Genomic DNA, 16,653 nt, shown 5'->3' with positions numbered 1-16,653 from the left:
TCATAGGTTTTGAGAGATTCGTGGATTTGGGTTACTTAATTGCGTTTGTTCAACAAACGTTTATGGGCAGTTGCCCGGCACCCACCGCCGTTCTGAGTGTCAGGGTGAGAACTGGTAGAGAGAGCTGTGGGGACAGTCCAGGCGGTAAAGTGATTGCCTTGCAAGAATGAGGACCTAGCTCTGATCGCAGAGCCCACATTACAGAAGCTGGCACTGGGTGTGTGTCTGTAACCACAGAGCTGGGGAAGAGGAGAGAGGCAGCTTTCTGGGGCTCAGATCAGAGAGAAAACAGACCCAAAAGGCCAAATATATATCATAAGCATGATAGATGTAATCTGTGGCGGTGGGAGGGGCCAGAGAACATAGAGCATAATATAAAGAAAATTACAACGTAGTACAACAGCGCACAGTAGATGAACATATAAGGAGAAGATGTGTGATGATATCATGGCGAACCCTTGGTGCTGAGCCTGATGGGAAGGGGAGCGCTTGAAGGAAATCACAATGAAGAAGCAGGAAGTGATATGATGAATAGCACAAAGAAACTCTTGGAGCCTGCTCGGGGTGGGAAGCAAGGGAGGGGAATGTGTCAGGGAGTTAGTGCAGTCAAGAAAATCGAACGGGAGACGGTTGAGATGGCTCAGTGGGAAAGCGGCTTGCCATCAAGTCTCATGACCTGAATTCAAACCCCGAGACCCACACGGTGGGGAGAACAGACTCTTGTACGCTGTCCTCTGACCGCCATACAATTACTACTGTCACACACACACACACACACACACACACACACACGCACGCACGCACACACAAAATTCTTAAAAAGAAATTGGTCCAGTTAGATAAGAATTGAAAGTCTGGTGTGCTTGGAAAAAAAAGTGGATAGTGGGTGACGAGAGCCTGGTACAAATGGGCTCGGGAGAGAAAGGATGGTAAATTCGGAAAGCAGAAAGAGAGAGATGCTCTGGGTGGATTTCACCTCTCCTGATGTAAAGAGATGGGCAGTCGCGCAGAGGCACTAAGAGTTAAGAAAACATTTGATTTTGATTTGAAGTTTCTTCTTTAAAGAAAGATTTGTCTTTGATTATATGCGCTTGTGTCTATGTCTGTGTGTATATGTGGACATGGGTGCAGTTGCCTGAGGAGGACAGACAGGGCCATCGGATCCTCTGGAGCTGGGGTTACAGGCATTGAGCTGCCTGACCTGAGTGCTGGGAAGCAAACTCCATTCCTCTGAGTTTCATAGGTGGACGTGAGCCATCTCCCCAACACCGACTTTTTTTTTTAATGGTGAAAACTTTATGGTCTATATTACAGACACCATATATTTCCCAAAACAAGACACAGGGGGACTCACAATACATTCTTCTGCTTTTCACATTCCGCTATTTATTTTTAGCTTTCACCTTTTGCAAACTTTACTCTTGGAGAACTGCATACATCTATGCAATGAAATATGATCATATCCCCCCCATTTCCCCCCCAACCTCCCTTCAACCCCACCACCATGTTTCTCCCCCACTCCCAACTTCGTATGCTCTCTCAAAAGCATTTAGTGCTGACCATATGTGCATGGGTGTGAGGCAACCCCCTGGAGCACGGGAAACTCCCCCCAAAAGAATGATTTCTTTCCCTCCCCCAGGAGCTGTCAACTGCCAATAGCTCCTCCGTTAGGGGTGGGGCCGCGTGGGCTCCTCCCCACGCCATGCTGGAACTTCTCCTGGCTTCGTGTTGTGCACATGTGATGCAGGTGTGCACACGAGCACAAAGCCATTTTTTTTAAGCTTTCATGCCAGGATGAATTATATTCTGGATATATTGTCTATGCTCCCACCCTCCCACTTCTTACATCACCCGCGCCAGTGCCCCCTTTCTTCTAGTTCATATCATACATACTTTCATGATTTCGTCAAGGTCCACGGAATCTACAAAGCAAAAATGATAGAAAGCATACTTGCCTCTCTGAGATTGGCTTAATTCACCTAATATGATTATCTCCAAGTTGCATCTATTCTCCCATGCTCTTCCTTTTGGCTGAAAGCACTCCCATCGTGTTGGCTGTTGAGACGACTCCGAGGGTACGGCACTCGCTGACAGGGCCTGGTGGGTTGAGCTCAACTGCTGAGATCCACGTGGTGGAAGGAGAAAGCTGTCCTCTGACCTCCACACGTGTGCCATGGCACTCACGCGCCCCCCCCCCCCATCCACACATACACCATAGGCAAATGTCAAGACTTTTAAGTTCCCATTGTGTATGGATAGCACATTTTCCCTTTATCCATTCCTGTCACACACTGGTATGTTCTATGATGAAGAGTGCTGCAGCCAACACGCATGTGCAGCTACCTCTGGGACAAGTTGACCTGGGGTACCTTTAGGCTGAGAGAGGAGACATCACAGCTTTCTGAATGCTGGTGGGGATAAGAGGAGGAGATAGGAGATTCCGGGGTCCATCCGGAGAAGAGAGGGGAGCAGAACAACAGGATCATCCAGGGGGCTGGAGAGGTGACTTGGTGGTTAAGAGCACTTGCTGCTCTGCAGAGGACTTGGGTTTGGTTCCCAGCACCCACACTGGGGTTCATAGTTGCCTATAGCTCCAATACCAGGGGATTTGACACCCTCTTCTCGAATGTTTGTGCAACTGCACACACGCATGTATGGGATCGCACTTGTGCATGGGCGCGCGCGCGCGCGCACACACACACACACACACACACACACACACACACACACACAAGTAAAATAAATCTTAAAAAAAAACAACAACAAATCTCTCCAATCAGGTGGTGTGCCTCACTGCAGGGAGCAGCTGGGAATCCGGTTTACCAAATGGACAATTTGCCAAATTACGCACTTGCTGTAAACTAATGGCCGTTAAATCTTTACAATCATCCGGCCCAGTCATACCACATGGGATGGTGTTCACGGATGTCAAGGCTAATTTTTTCCCTCCGATGTTTTGGTTTCTGCAAATTGCTTTTGGTTTTGCTCTGGCAGGTTCGTTTCAGGGTTGGAACTGATTTGCAAACTCAGTTCAATGGCACCTTGGATTTGGGTGTGACTCCCATCATAGGGGCATGCCTCAGATTCTTCTAACCTGCTTACTGATGACGTTTGTGGAATCACGCTGGGTAGCAGATGCATAACTTCAGAGGAATTCAAAGGCAAAAGACAGAAGTGAGAAGAGGCAGACGATAGGTCTGTTCTGACTTACACCTTCGTGAATTCCAAGACCTGCAGAATACGTTTTTGAGTGTCATAGGTTGCTTTCTATCCCTGTGATGAACAACATAACCCACAGTGACTTGGGGGAGGCAATGTATTTGGCTTACAAGTTCCCGTGTCACACTCCATCACTGACAGACGTCAGGGCAGGAACTCAAGGCAAGAGCCTAGAGGCAAGAACTGAAGCAAAGACATGATGGAATGCTGTTTACTGGCCTGTCTCCCCATGACTTGCGCAGCCTGCTTTCTTAGATACCCCAGGACCACTTGTCCAGGGATGGCACCATCGACAGTGAGCTGGATCCTCCCACATCAACGATCAATCAAGAAAAAAATGTTCTACAGTTTTGCCTACAGGGCAATCTCTCTGATGGAGGCATTTTTCTCAATTGAGGTTTTCTCTTCCCAGATAACTCTGGTTTGCCTTGGGTTGACAATAATAAATAAATAGATAAATAAATAAATAAATAAATAAATAAATAAATAAATAATAGCTGCTGATGATAAGCCAACCAGGAGAGTGAGAATACTGAGAAAACTTTGTTTTTAAGAAAGAAAAAGCACTCAGAACACACTAAACTATGACTTATACATGTGCAACCTCAGACAATGCAAACCAACTCAACTAAAATGAAACTCAACAGTCAAACCAATCCAAGTGACAGAAGTTCCCTAAACTCCCTTGCAAATGGGATCATTATAAATGTTCAGGAGGGGTTAAATAATGCATACTTTTTGTTGTTGTTGTTGTAGTAATTAGCCAAAAATAAACCTGGTACATTTGGGCCAGTTAAGGAATTAATGGTCAGCAAAAATGCTTACTTGGAGAGGTGAGGTTCAGTAGGTTGACTCTGCATTGGTGATGTGGGAAAGGTCGGTGATCAGGGGGTATTGGCTTAATAATTATTTTGTTTTTGTTTGAGACAGGGTCTCTCATAGCCCAGGCTGGCCTCAGCAAGTTGTATAGATGAGGATGCCCTTGATTCTAGATCCTCCTGCCTCCACCTCTGGGGTGTTGGGAGCAGGGGGGAGCAGGGGATGGAACTCAGAGCTTCTTGCATGACAGACAAGTACCCTATCCACTGAGACGCATCTTTACCTCCCTTAAAGCAATTCGCCCGTGTCTTTGTGTGCACCGTTCCCTGGGCGCGAGATCTATTTCATAGCCGGGGCAAGGCAAGATGTTCCCATGGCTGCCCAGGAAGACTGGAATTTGAATTCCATTTGTTTAGAGAGTTGATGAGCATTGAAACAGAGCATTTGGATTTCTTTTTTTTTTTTTTTTTTAAGAAGGTCCAATTGCCAGACCCCTCTGTCAGTAGATCACCACCATGGAATGTGCCCCGGGCTCCAAAAGCAAGCTGGGAGCTCAACAATACCCCATCACAGTGACACCAGGCAAATGAGTGATGTACTCAGATGTGCAGCCCACCACGCTCCACATTAGAGTCCTCCTCTGACTGCCAGGAAAGAGACTTAACCACCATCTGTTTGCACACCACCAACAGGCACCACGTCTTTTTCCTCCCCTTTGGTTATTTCCCCCAGTGTGCCATTTAATTGTTCTGACAACTCTCTCTCTCCTTCTCTCATGCTTTCTCTCCCTCCATTTCTCTCTTGTTTGTTAAAAGAAAAAAATAGAAATTTCACCATTCCTAGCCTACTTTTGGAAAGTCTCATGTTAATTTAGATACCTTCGTTTATTATATTTGGGGGGGAGAAGTGTCATATTTTGTGTCTTCTGCTTTTGAAGTGGAATTATGTACGTCTTTTTTTCTCTTTTGAAATCACGTGGATATGTGTTGTGTCTGTGTGCAGGTATGTGTGTGAGTGTGGGCACAGGCATCCTCAGAGGCCAGGAGTCATAAATCTGCTAGAGCTGGAGAGACTGGGAGTCCCCAACATTGGTGTTGGGAGCTGAACTCTGGGCCTCTGCAAGCACAGTATGAGCTCTTAACTACTGAGCATCCCTCCAGCCCCTCAGAGTATGCTTAACCTCTCACAGGAAGATATCTTGTCCTGTTTCCCAGTTTCCCAAAAGGTTGGAAAGAGAAAAGACAGCTAATACATTAGAGCTGGTAAATGTGTTCCTTCGTTTTTAGTGTTTTTTTTTTTTTTTTTTTTTTTTTAACTTCTTTTGCTGAATTTCATCTTATTTCTGAGACAGGGTCTCACGTTGTCCAAGCTGGTCTCAAGCTTGCCCTGTAGCTGAAAATGACCTTGAACTCCTGATTTTCCTGCCTCTACTTCTGGGCTGGGACGAAAGGCATGTGCCCCCACATCTGGTTTATGTAGCACTGGGGATCAAACCCAGGGCTTTGGGAGAGCTAGGCAAGCCCTCTACCAAATGAGCCACATTCCCATGTTGCTTAAAAAAAATATTCTATAAACAAATCCGTTTGACAATGTCAAATCTGTTCTGCTTAGGGTCTCTCGCTCCTTGGTGAGGAGGACTCCTCCTTTGAAAGAGTTATCTCATGTTTATTTATCTCAGTGTCTATTCCCATGACTTCCCAGCTTATCATAACCAGTAAAACATTTAGGGATGTATTAAGAGACCAGAGCAAACTCCCAGGACAAACTGTGTGTGTGCACCGCAGGACCCCAGTGAATTGTGCTAACGCATTCCAAATGAAGTAATAAAAGAATAGACCAGAAAAAAAAATTAACTCGGACTTTTTTTATTCAAAGCCAGTTGGCTTGGTGTGTAATTACTTTTATTTCAAACTCCTCCTCTTTCTTCTCCTTCTCCTCTTCTTCTCTTTCTTTTCTCTTCTTCCTCCTCCTCTCTCTCTCTCTCTCTCTCTCTCTCTCTCTCTCTCTCTCTCTCTCTCTCTTTTGGAGTCAGAGTCTCATGTAGCTCAGGCTGGCCAAGGATGACCCTATCCTTCTGATCCTTTGGTCTCCACCTCCAGGATGCTGGGATTACAAATGTGCCCGCAGTATATTCACTTGGTCTGGTGCTGGAGGTCAAACTCAGGACTTTGTGCAGGCCAGGCAAGCAGTCCCCCAGCTGAGCCACATCCCCCAGCCCCAAACTGGTGATTTAAATTCAGAGTGGATGTGCACTTCTTTTAGCAGAGTGATCAACTACAGAACTGTAAAGACCGGGGAGTGTCCAGGGCCTCCCAATACCTATCTTGGCGCTTTCTTCCTCTTGTATCTCCTGTATTTTCTCACCAGTTTTCTTCCTTTCCTCCATTTTGTTGTTGTGCAAAAAAAAAAAAAAAAATACTGTCAGCCTAGGACTTAATTTACCTTTAAAACACATTTTTTTTTCCGTTTTTCTTTTCCAGCTCTTTTTTGAATCAGGGCCTCACTCTATGGCTCAGGCCAGTCTGGAATTCATGGCAATCCTCCTGCCTCAGATTCCCTAGTGTTGGGGTTATAGGCATGATCTACTCTGCTCAGCTTTTTAGAAATTATCTATTAGTGTATATCTGTTGTACGTAGTGATGAGTTCATTTATTTTGTGGTTTTCTATTTTCATATGTGTGTGGTGTGCTTGTGTAAGTATGCGAGTTTACCTCAGCCTGTGTATGAAAGTGTGTGTGTGTGTGTGTGTGTGCGTGTGCGTGCGTGTGTGTGTGTGTGTGTGTGTGTGTGTGTGTGTGTGTATGCACGTGGAGGCCCAAAGTTGATGCCAGGAATCATCTCTTCATCACTCTTATTCACTGAGCCAGGGTCTCTCAGTCAAACTCAGAGCTTGTCAGTACGGCTAGTCTTGCTAGCCTGCTCCCTCTGGAAATCCCCTGTCTTAGCTTCCATGTCCATCTGACATGCCCACCAGGCATCTCCACGGATTCGGGGCATCTGAACGCTTGTCATCATGCTTCCACACCAAGTGCACTAACCACTGAGCCATCTTCCCATCTCTTCTCTTTTCAAAAGAGCATTCTTGAACGTAAAGCAACGGAGACACAAAGTCTGAGTTCCCTTTTAGAAACGTCGTGCTGTCTGCAGGGTGGGGATGGATGGAAGGGTGGGGTGCACTTGGCAGGAGTAAGATAGGGCCCCTGGGCTGCTGTGACCAGACAAAGGGAGGAGAGGAATCGGCAGATTAGAGGTGTTAAGGGCTGGGAGTGTCCAGCCTTGAATCTGCAGGTGTGGGGCTCCCCAGGCAAGCAGGCTCCTGGCCACAGCTGTAGCAACTCCCCGGGCAGGCAGAAGGCTGGGTCACCAGAGGGGCAAACCAGGGGAGGGGGAAACTCGTGATAACAGGCTTCTGGCACGTCCTGCCTCAGCACTCCCATCCCCAGGGCCTCATCCCCAGAAAGAAGGCAGTGGGCTCGGTACCCCCACGCATTCCTCCTCTCTCACCGGGGTACCGGTCACTAGTGCGTTTGTGGTAGAATGAGGTCCTCCAAGAGAAACATCCACCGTCTTCATCAGATTGGCTGCGCCTGCTGGGAGGAGACCACCAGCACCAGCAGGGCCTGTGGATTGTTGCCATCCCGTCGGGGAAGGGGACCCAGACTTCAGCAGTTCCTCCCAGACATCTCTCCAGGACCCCGCCCTAACTGAACACGGACTTATGTGCTAAAGTACACAGGCTGGGGAGTTCACTGAAGCAGTCTCACCTATGTGGCGATGGGACGCCATCATCCATGCCCGGTGAAGGCTTTCCAATGGCGCTGCTTTGGGGTCACCATACTCCTGTCGTCACCCCTTACCTGTGCTCTAAGTCTAACTTACTTAACTCATTGGTGCCCCGGGTTGAGCTCTGGCGGATGTTGTTTACGCCTGCTCTGGAAAGTAAGGGAGCCTTTTCTCTCAGGACCCTCGAGTCCCTCATCCCTCCTCCCCTCCTCCATGCCCTTCTGCTTCTGGTCCTGCGCCCCCAACCTGAGCCAGTCCTGAAATGTCAGCGCTGCTAAATTCATCTGCCAGACTCTGCCTTCCTTTTCCTCACCCGTTCACTAACGCGAGACACTCAAGCCCCAGGCCCCTCCACCGTTACTCATCCTTTGCATTTTGAGCTGGGATAGAGCACAGTAACAGCCTCTGTCTGTTGCCAGGGAAGCTTCTTCAAGGAGGGACGAGGGCCTCTCTTATCTGTGGATATAAGGATAAGTGTAGAATGCAGGAAATTTCTTCAGGGATGAGTTCTGAATCTCAAGTGGTCAGCCCTGAACATGGGCAGCAGTAGTGGGATACAGTAGTGTGTGTGTGTGTGTGTGTGTGTGTGTGTGTGTGTGTGTGTGTGTGTGTGTGTAGACAAGGTCATGAATTTGAGAATGGTTGGCTCAGGGGACATGGGTAGAATTGGAGAGGGAAAGGGAAGGTGGAAATGATGCAAGCATGTGTACTCATAAGAAATCCTCAGCAGCAGCAACAACAACAATAAATCTTCCTGGGAGCCAGGGATGTAGCTCCATAGGTAGAATGACTGCCTAGTATGTAAAAAGCCCTGAGTCCCATTCCCACCAGGGAATGCCTGTGATCCTATCATTCAGAAGGTGGAGAAAGCAGCATCAAGAGTTCAAGGTCACCCTCAGTCAAGCACTCCCCGGGCATGCACACATGTCTAAGCACGCACAGATGTAATTGTGTGTCTATAAGCATGTATGTGTGCTGATAGGGGATGTTTAGCTTTGAGAAAGAATGAGAGAGAAAGTGTGTGTGTGTGTGTGTGTGTGTGTGTGTGTGTGTGTGTGTGTGTGTAGCTTTGCGACCTCTCCATCTGTCTTCCCCCGTCTCAGTCTGGGATGGCTCCTCCTCCACCTAACCTCTAACAGGAAGCTTGTTTTAGGTTCTCCCCTTCCCCCCTCCACATCCTGTCGATGGTTGGCTTCATTTGTTCTCAGAGCTTTTATGGCATCCATCTGCCCCCAGCTCCCTGCTGTAGATTGAATGCAGGTGTCCTGCCCAGTTCATAGCTGAACTCAGCGAGTTAGGAAGTGAGGAGGTGATGAGGGTGGCGGGCCGGTGAATGGGCATGTGCCCTTGTAAAGGAGACCCTGGAGGGCTCCCTGCATGCTCTGTCAGCCACATGTGGGATCACAGAAGGAGCTGTCTAAGGAGCAGGAGGAAATCCTTACCAGATAGTGAATCTTCTGGCACTTTGATCTTGGACGTCACAGGCTCTAAAACTCTGAAAGTGCTGGTGACATGGCCCAGTGGGAAAGGCATTTGCCGCCAAGCCTTAAACCCAAGTTTGACTCCTGGGACCTGCATGGTAGAAGACAACCGATTCCCACGAGTTGTCCTCTGACTTCCACAGGCGCCATGGCATGCTTACCTACCCAGCCCTCCCCGCATACAACACACACACACACACACACACACACACACACAAATAAATGTCATAAAAGCTTTTTAATAGGGATTCCAGACAGCAAGAAAGTCTTTTCAGTATTTATAAGGATAGGCTTGTTCGTTTGAGACAAGATCTTGTGTAGCCCCAGCTAGCCTGATACTCGCGGTGTAGCTGAGGATGACATGGTCCTGATCCTCCTGCTACTGTGTTGGGATGAGAGGCCTGTACCACCACATGCAGTTTACGAAGCTGTGGTGATGGGTTGTGCATGCTACAATAAGCCCTCTATCAACTGAGCCACCACGTCTCCTGCTCGTAGAATGCCTTTGATCCTCGCTGGCTTCTTTGTTAAGTGTAAAGGACCATTTACGGTGATTATAGAACTGCTCAGCTCTCGTGTCTTGTGGAGGGGCCGGGAAAGGAACTGTCTCTGTGCTGCACACACTCTGTCCCCAGCTCAGACACGCAGATGATGTGTCTGGGTCTCGAGTGTTGGTTATTAAAAGGGAGAGCTGGACTGACATGGAATGTGAAGGAAGGTTCTGCTGGAAGAGCTTGTTTCTGAGGGGAAAAAAGCAAACCATCTCTGAACACTAGCTGTTAGGATGTCAGTTTGGTCGAGCTGCCAAGTAAAACCCCACAGCAACTGCCCACCATGGAATTTTCCCTGATTAATGACCTACGAATGCCCGGCTGCTGTCCAAGCTCTATATACATTGACATCCAACTCAGGAAGGGAAAGTATTTTCCCAGAAACAGCACAACATGGCCACTATTCTTCAGACGTCCGCTTCTAAAACCATAAAAATATTTCATACTAGCTGTCTGTTTGTAGACCATATCCCTGGGTCGTGCACAGAACTGGGTTTTCTCTGGTATTCTGGGGGCGGGAGGACCGTCCTCCTTTTGAGATGAGTTGAACGCTTGTTCCCAGTGCCCTTTGCAGCCCATGCGCCACACTTTTTCCTGTTCAGGGTTGGCACGGAGCGGCTACCTCCTCGCAGACATGTGTATTGAACTACAGTATATAAACATTGAAAATAAGAAGCCAAACAAGTAGGAACATTTTCATCCTTCTACCTCTGTCCCCAAGTCTCTAAATGCATGCATTCAGAGGAGCTGTGTGCTTTCCCCCCCAAGAGCTCCCTTGTGGAACAGAGAACACCATTATGCAAACATGGCCGCCTGGCAGAACCTATAGCCTTCCAACCTCAAACCAGACTCTCCCTCCTAAGCCTGTAATAAGTGAAAGCTTTGAGTGTTAACGGCTCACAGAGCCTTCTAAAGAACGGGTGTTCGAGGTGGGGGATGTAGCTCAACTGGTGGAGCGCTTGCTTTGAAGGCACCAAGCTCTGGGTTGGATCCCCAGTACCACATCAACTGGGTGCGGTGGTCCGTGCCTGTGACGCCTGCACTTGGGAGGCAGGGGGATCAGAAGGTTATCCTCGGCTGCACGTCAAGTCTGAGGCACGCCTGGAAAAACAGAAATGGGGCAACAAAACAACGACCACCACAGAAGTGGGGCTGCAGCTAAAGAACAATGGAAAGCTGTTCAAGTTTTCCAAGCAAGAGGAAGGCGTGGTCGGGGTTCCCCCCACCCCTGATCAACCCAGGCGCTCCAAGCAAAGCTAACTACAGCACCAGGAGGATGACTCAGTGTTCATCGTGTAAGCTTGAGGACCAAAGTTCAGATAAATGGAATTCCAGCCTTGGAATTCCAGACAGAGGATCCCTGAAGCAAGCTGACAGCAAGATTAGCCGAGGCAAGCTCTGGTTTGCCTGACAGACCCTGCCTCGACGAGGAAGTTGGAGGAGCAATGGAGGATGATTGCTGACCTCAACCGCAGGCATCCACGGGTACATATGTAACCACATATGTGTGCCAGCACACAAGCAACAAAACCACACGCCTACACACAGGCAAACCACACATCCATGAAAAATGAAGAAGGGGGGAGGGAGGTAGCTACCAACTAGGAATGGTTAGATGAAGGAGTCCCACGGAGGAATGATGGAAGGACAGACTGGAGAAATGGTGGAGACATTGATAAGATAGAGCCAGGAAGAGGTAGAAATGTGTCCACAAATAAAGTTTTATTGGATTGCACTTCTGACCACTCATAACACACTCGGCTTCATGGCCATCATGCTACAGTGGCAGAGTTGAACACCTGAGTTCCAACCACACAGTCCACAAAAATTAAAATATTCACTAACGTGGCTTTTGACAAAAAGCCATCCCAGGCTGCAGAGTACAACAGTTCAGAGACCTGCACAGGCCTAGCTTCCAGGAAAATACCACAGAGTCCAATATAACTGCCACCTAAAGAGAAATTCCCCTACAGAGAAAATATAGGAACACCTTTTCCCCCCTCTTTTATCAGGTTGAAACTCACATAACCTAAAATGTAACTATTTTAATTTATTATAGCCAGCAAATTATGTACACTTACAGCATGTATATGATGCTTCAAATCACGTATAGTCTTCTCAGACAGATTGGCTTATCTATCCCATTGTCCACTCCTCATTTGTCTTAAAGAACCTTCAGCAATCTTGTTTTGTTTTGTTTTATTGAGACAGGGTTTTTGTTCACTGTGTTGTCCTGACTGTCCTGGAACTCACTCTGTAGACCAGGCTGGCCTCAAACTCAGAGATTCACCTGCCTCTGCCTCCAGAGTGCTGGGATTAAAGGTGTTCAACAATTTTCATGAGTGCCATGACTCATTACTGATTATAGTCACCATGGTACACATAAGAACTTACTTTTCCTGCAGAATGGAGACTCATTACCTTTCAATCAAAGAGAACAATTCAATGTATTGTTCAACACCACCTCTGTCTAGCTTAAGAATGGGTCCATAACCTTTGCTGTGTGATTTTCACCCCCAAGAAACACACACAAGCATCTATTCACCCACCAAAGGGCATTGAAGACCAAAGAAATGATTTGACCAGAGTCTAGCTTGGGGAACCAGTGAGTTTTGAGAGGGTACTTACAGAAGCATGGATGACCTAGGCAACTGCATCACTGAAGAGCTCACCCTAACATAGCTGATGACTCATGAAACCTGCATCCTGGAGCTTCTTGCATGATTTACAGGTAGCTCACTGAAGAATCTCCCCTCTTTCAGCAACTGTTTAGTGCTTACCATAAACATAGGGCTAGACTTTGGGATGCTTCTAACTTCCTGTGCTTTCTGAGTCTTGTAAGTTGTACGAGATTCCTGAGCCTTGGAAGTTTCCTTAGCTCCCAAAGTCTTAAGAGTCAGTGTTTCAGTTCAGAGGAAACCTCTACAGAACACATTCTCAGGGAGAACTCAAGCCTGCTGAGCGGTCGATCCCCATCCCAGCTTCCTTCCAGCCCTTGATGTTTTTCTACACACATAGGCTAGAAAGAGGTTGGGGATGGGGAAAGATGAGAGCATCGGATGCAGGATTGAGTGGGAGAGAAACAAGAATGAAATGGGCAAAGGACCATATGGAGCCCTACCCAGTGGCAACAGAGACCTAAGGACTTGACTCTTAGTTCCTTCTCATCTGATGAGAATTAGCAGGAAAACACTGTGAACTCAGTGAGTGTGAACCAGCCAAACACGAATGGAGCAAACTCAGGCACACTTGGAAAACTCATTAAAGTTAGGAGTGGGTGAGGATGCCAAAATTGGGTCTCTGATATAGGGTCATGACTCAAGTGAAGCTGATGATGTTCAGCCAGAGAACCCTCTTCTGGGAGATGGTTAGTGAATATCTCCCATCCTTCATTCTCCTCACCCAATTTCTCCCTCTGCCACCAGGAGAATGAATTTCTCCAAATCATACTTTCTTCACAATGGTAGAGAGGTTTTCCATCAGTGAGAAGTTGTTCTAGAACTTGAAAGCCTCACATGATGTCAAAAGGAGGTGTTAGGGCAGTGCCAGCCCTTCACTCTTAAGTCTCCCCATCCCCCACTTGGTCCCTACTTTGTTCTGGGACTGGTACCTGCTGCACAGAGGCATCATTGTCATGGGAACTGACTCTGGTGTGCGCACATTAGGAAGCAGTGGCAGAAAGCATCTAAGATGGAAAATTCCCAGATTTTATAGGTAACATGTGTAGGCTTAAAGTAAAAAAAAAAAAAAAAAAAAGATAGTCCCACCTATCCAGGAGGTAGTGGCACACATCTTTAATCCCAGCACTTGGAAAGCAGAGGCAGGTAGATCTCTGAGTTTCAGGCCAGCCTGGTCTATGGAGTGAGTTCCAGGACAGACGAAACCCTGTCTTAAAAAACAAAAGAAAACAAAGACCCACCAAGTAATTGTCACATCTACCTGGTTATTGAAGGAGGATGGAAATCTACCTGAGTGACAGAGGAGCTCACTCTTCACTGAGTGGCAGAAATCCAAAGAGTAGCCTCTTGATTCCTGCAGAGGGTCACACCATGACCTGCCCTCCTCCAGCAAACTGAGGCTTATCACCTTTACAGATAATCACTCAGAGGTCCAACTGGTTGTACCGGTGCATTCAGGTGGGACACACTGAAGAGGTAGAGACAGGAGGATGGTGAGTTTGAGGCCAGCGTGGTCTACAACTATAAAGGTTGGTGAGATGGCTCCATAGAGAAAGAGCTTGCTCTGCAAGTAGGTGGACCAGGGAAAGGATCCCCAAACCCCATAGGAAAGCTGCTTGGGCTTGGTGGCCCACCTGTAATTCCAGACAGGCGAGCCTTGAGACAAGCTGGCTAGCTAGCCTAGACAAATAGGGAAGCTCTGAGATCAGTGAGAGACGCTGCCTGAATGAATGAAGTAGAGAGCAACTGGGAATGACATCTCTAGCACCCCCCAACACATACTTCTGCACACAAGTGAACTTACCCACATACCCACACAACCATACACATACCCAAATAAAAGGATGTCTGGAGAAGTATGGAAGGAATACAGTCCCTAGCCACTGCCAGGACACTGACAAATGAACCCACAAGGAGGTCTGGCTCCAAGATCAGAGGTGTGATCTGCAGCATCATGGCTTGACTTCCCATCATCAAGGCAGCATCATACTCCTGGGATTTATCCGCACTGAAAATGATGTCTTGCTGGGCGGTGGTGGCGCACGCCTTTAATCCCAGCACTTGGGAGGCAGAGGCAGGCGGATCTCTGTGAGTTCGAGGCCAGCCTGGTCTACAGAGCGAGATCCAGGATAGGCACCAAAACAATACAGAGAAACCCTGTCTCGAAAAATAAAAAAGAAAGGAAGAAAGGAAGGAAGGAAGAAAGAAAGGAAGGAAGGAAGGAAGGAAGGAAGAAAGGAAGAAAGAAAGGAAAAATTGTGTCTTGTTTGATTCCCTTTTTTACTTAAAAAAAACAAAAAACCTAGCAAATAAATAAAAATAGCATACACCAAAATCTACCTTTTAAATGGCTGTGTGGCATTCCTTCATGTGACTATGCTTTGTTTTATGTATCTATTTTCCTGTTAGTAGACCCTTCTCCTTGTCCCTTCAGACTTTTGCTAACACCTGGAGGTAGTATAAGATTTGTGGAAGCAGGAAGTAAAATGGCGGTTTTCATGGGCTTGTGGGGCAGATAGAATGGGGAATTACTGTTTAGCAAGCACAAAAGCCTCTGGGTGTTTTTGTTTTGTTTTGTTTTGTTTTTAAGTTTTTGTTTTTAGTTTTAACTGCGCACATGTGTGGGGGTATGCACAAGTGCTCTTGGGCAACTCTAATGCCCTCAGAGACAGGGAGAGGGTATGTGAGCCCCTGGGGTTGGTATTATTACAGGTGGTTGTGCATTGCCATTGTGGGTGCTGAGAGCCCCAGTCCAGTCTTCTGGGATAGTATTACATGTGTGTGGTTAACCACCGGGCCATTGTTCCAACCCCAAGAGTTTTTAGTTTTCTAAGAAAAAGTCCTGTAGGTGGATTGTGCTGACTGTCACGCAGCAATGTGAATGTGCTCGACTTGCCCAAATGGCACACGCAAGAAAAATGGCTAGTGGGTCAAAGATGGGGCTCAGTTAGTCGCGTGCTTTACCTGCCAGGTAGGAAGCGGGAACGTGGTGGCACAGGGACGGTAATCCTAGCAGTTGGAAGTGGAGGCAGGAGAATCAGGAGTTCGGGGTAAGCTCAGCAGCACAGTGAGTTCAAAGCCAGCCTGGACAGCATGAAATCTTATTAAAAAAAAGATAAAGGTAAAGACGGCAAATTTCTTTTTCTTGAGAATTTTACACATGGAAATGATGTTTTGATCAAGTGCATCTCCCATTCCCTGCCCTCCAATTTCTCCTAACTTCCTGTGCTCTTTTCTTAAATCCACTGAGTTCACTCAGCACTGCGTGTGTGTGCGCGTGCGCGCGTGCACAGGACCATCTACAGGGGCATAGGTGATCTCTTATGTTCTGAATCTCTGTAGAAAACCGACTCTCCCTCTCCCCACAACTGTCATCGCCAACAGCCCCTCAGCTATGGGTGAGACTTAAAGATGCTACGTTTTATTTTTGTGTATCTAACCCCAGCTTTTAAAAATTGAGAGACTCCACCTATGAAAATCTCTCCATGTACAGAGTTAGTCAGCCTCCTCGGATGGGTGGAGGCAGCTTTTGCTATGTAAGAGGAAAGGAATGAGTGTCAGCTGGGATCGTCTGAACATCTGTCTATGTGCTCAGGGACAGTTGAGACTTCTCCCCGTCAAATGGAAGATCAGCTGTCCCACACTGCCTGACAATGTTCCCATGGGATACAGTCACCTCGATTTGTTGTACTTTTTGAGCAATGTCTCAAGTACATGATTTTTCTTTTTGGTAATTTTTATTGTATTAATTAATTAGTGTGTGTGTGTATAGCATACACGTGCTATGGTGTACATGTGGAGGTCAAGGGACAACATGCAGGAGCCTCCCTCTTTTTTTACATATGAAATGTGGGCCCCAGGGATCAAACTCAGGTCTTCAGAGTTGGAGACAAGCACCCTAAATTTACTGAGCCAGCCTAGCAACACAAGGTTGTTTTTTTTTTTAATGGTTATTAAAATTTTCCCGTTATGAGAAAGTTAATCAAATCACCACCTGACAAGCACCTATTAATTTTTTTTAATTTTTAAAACATGGATTTATTTTCTTTTACTTGTATGAGTGCTTTGCCTGCACGTATGTATGTGTACTACATGTGTCCCTAGTGCCCTTGGAGGTTAAAA

Source organism: Peromyscus leucopus, chromosome 1 (genome assembly GCF_004664715.2).
Source record: "Peromyscus leucopus breed LL Stock chromosome 1, UCI_PerLeu_2.1, whole genome shotgun sequence".
Lineage (NCBI taxonomy): Eukaryota > Metazoa > Chordata > Mammalia > Rodentia > Cricetidae > Peromyscus > Peromyscus leucopus.
This window is presented reverse-complemented; position numbering follows the sequence as displayed.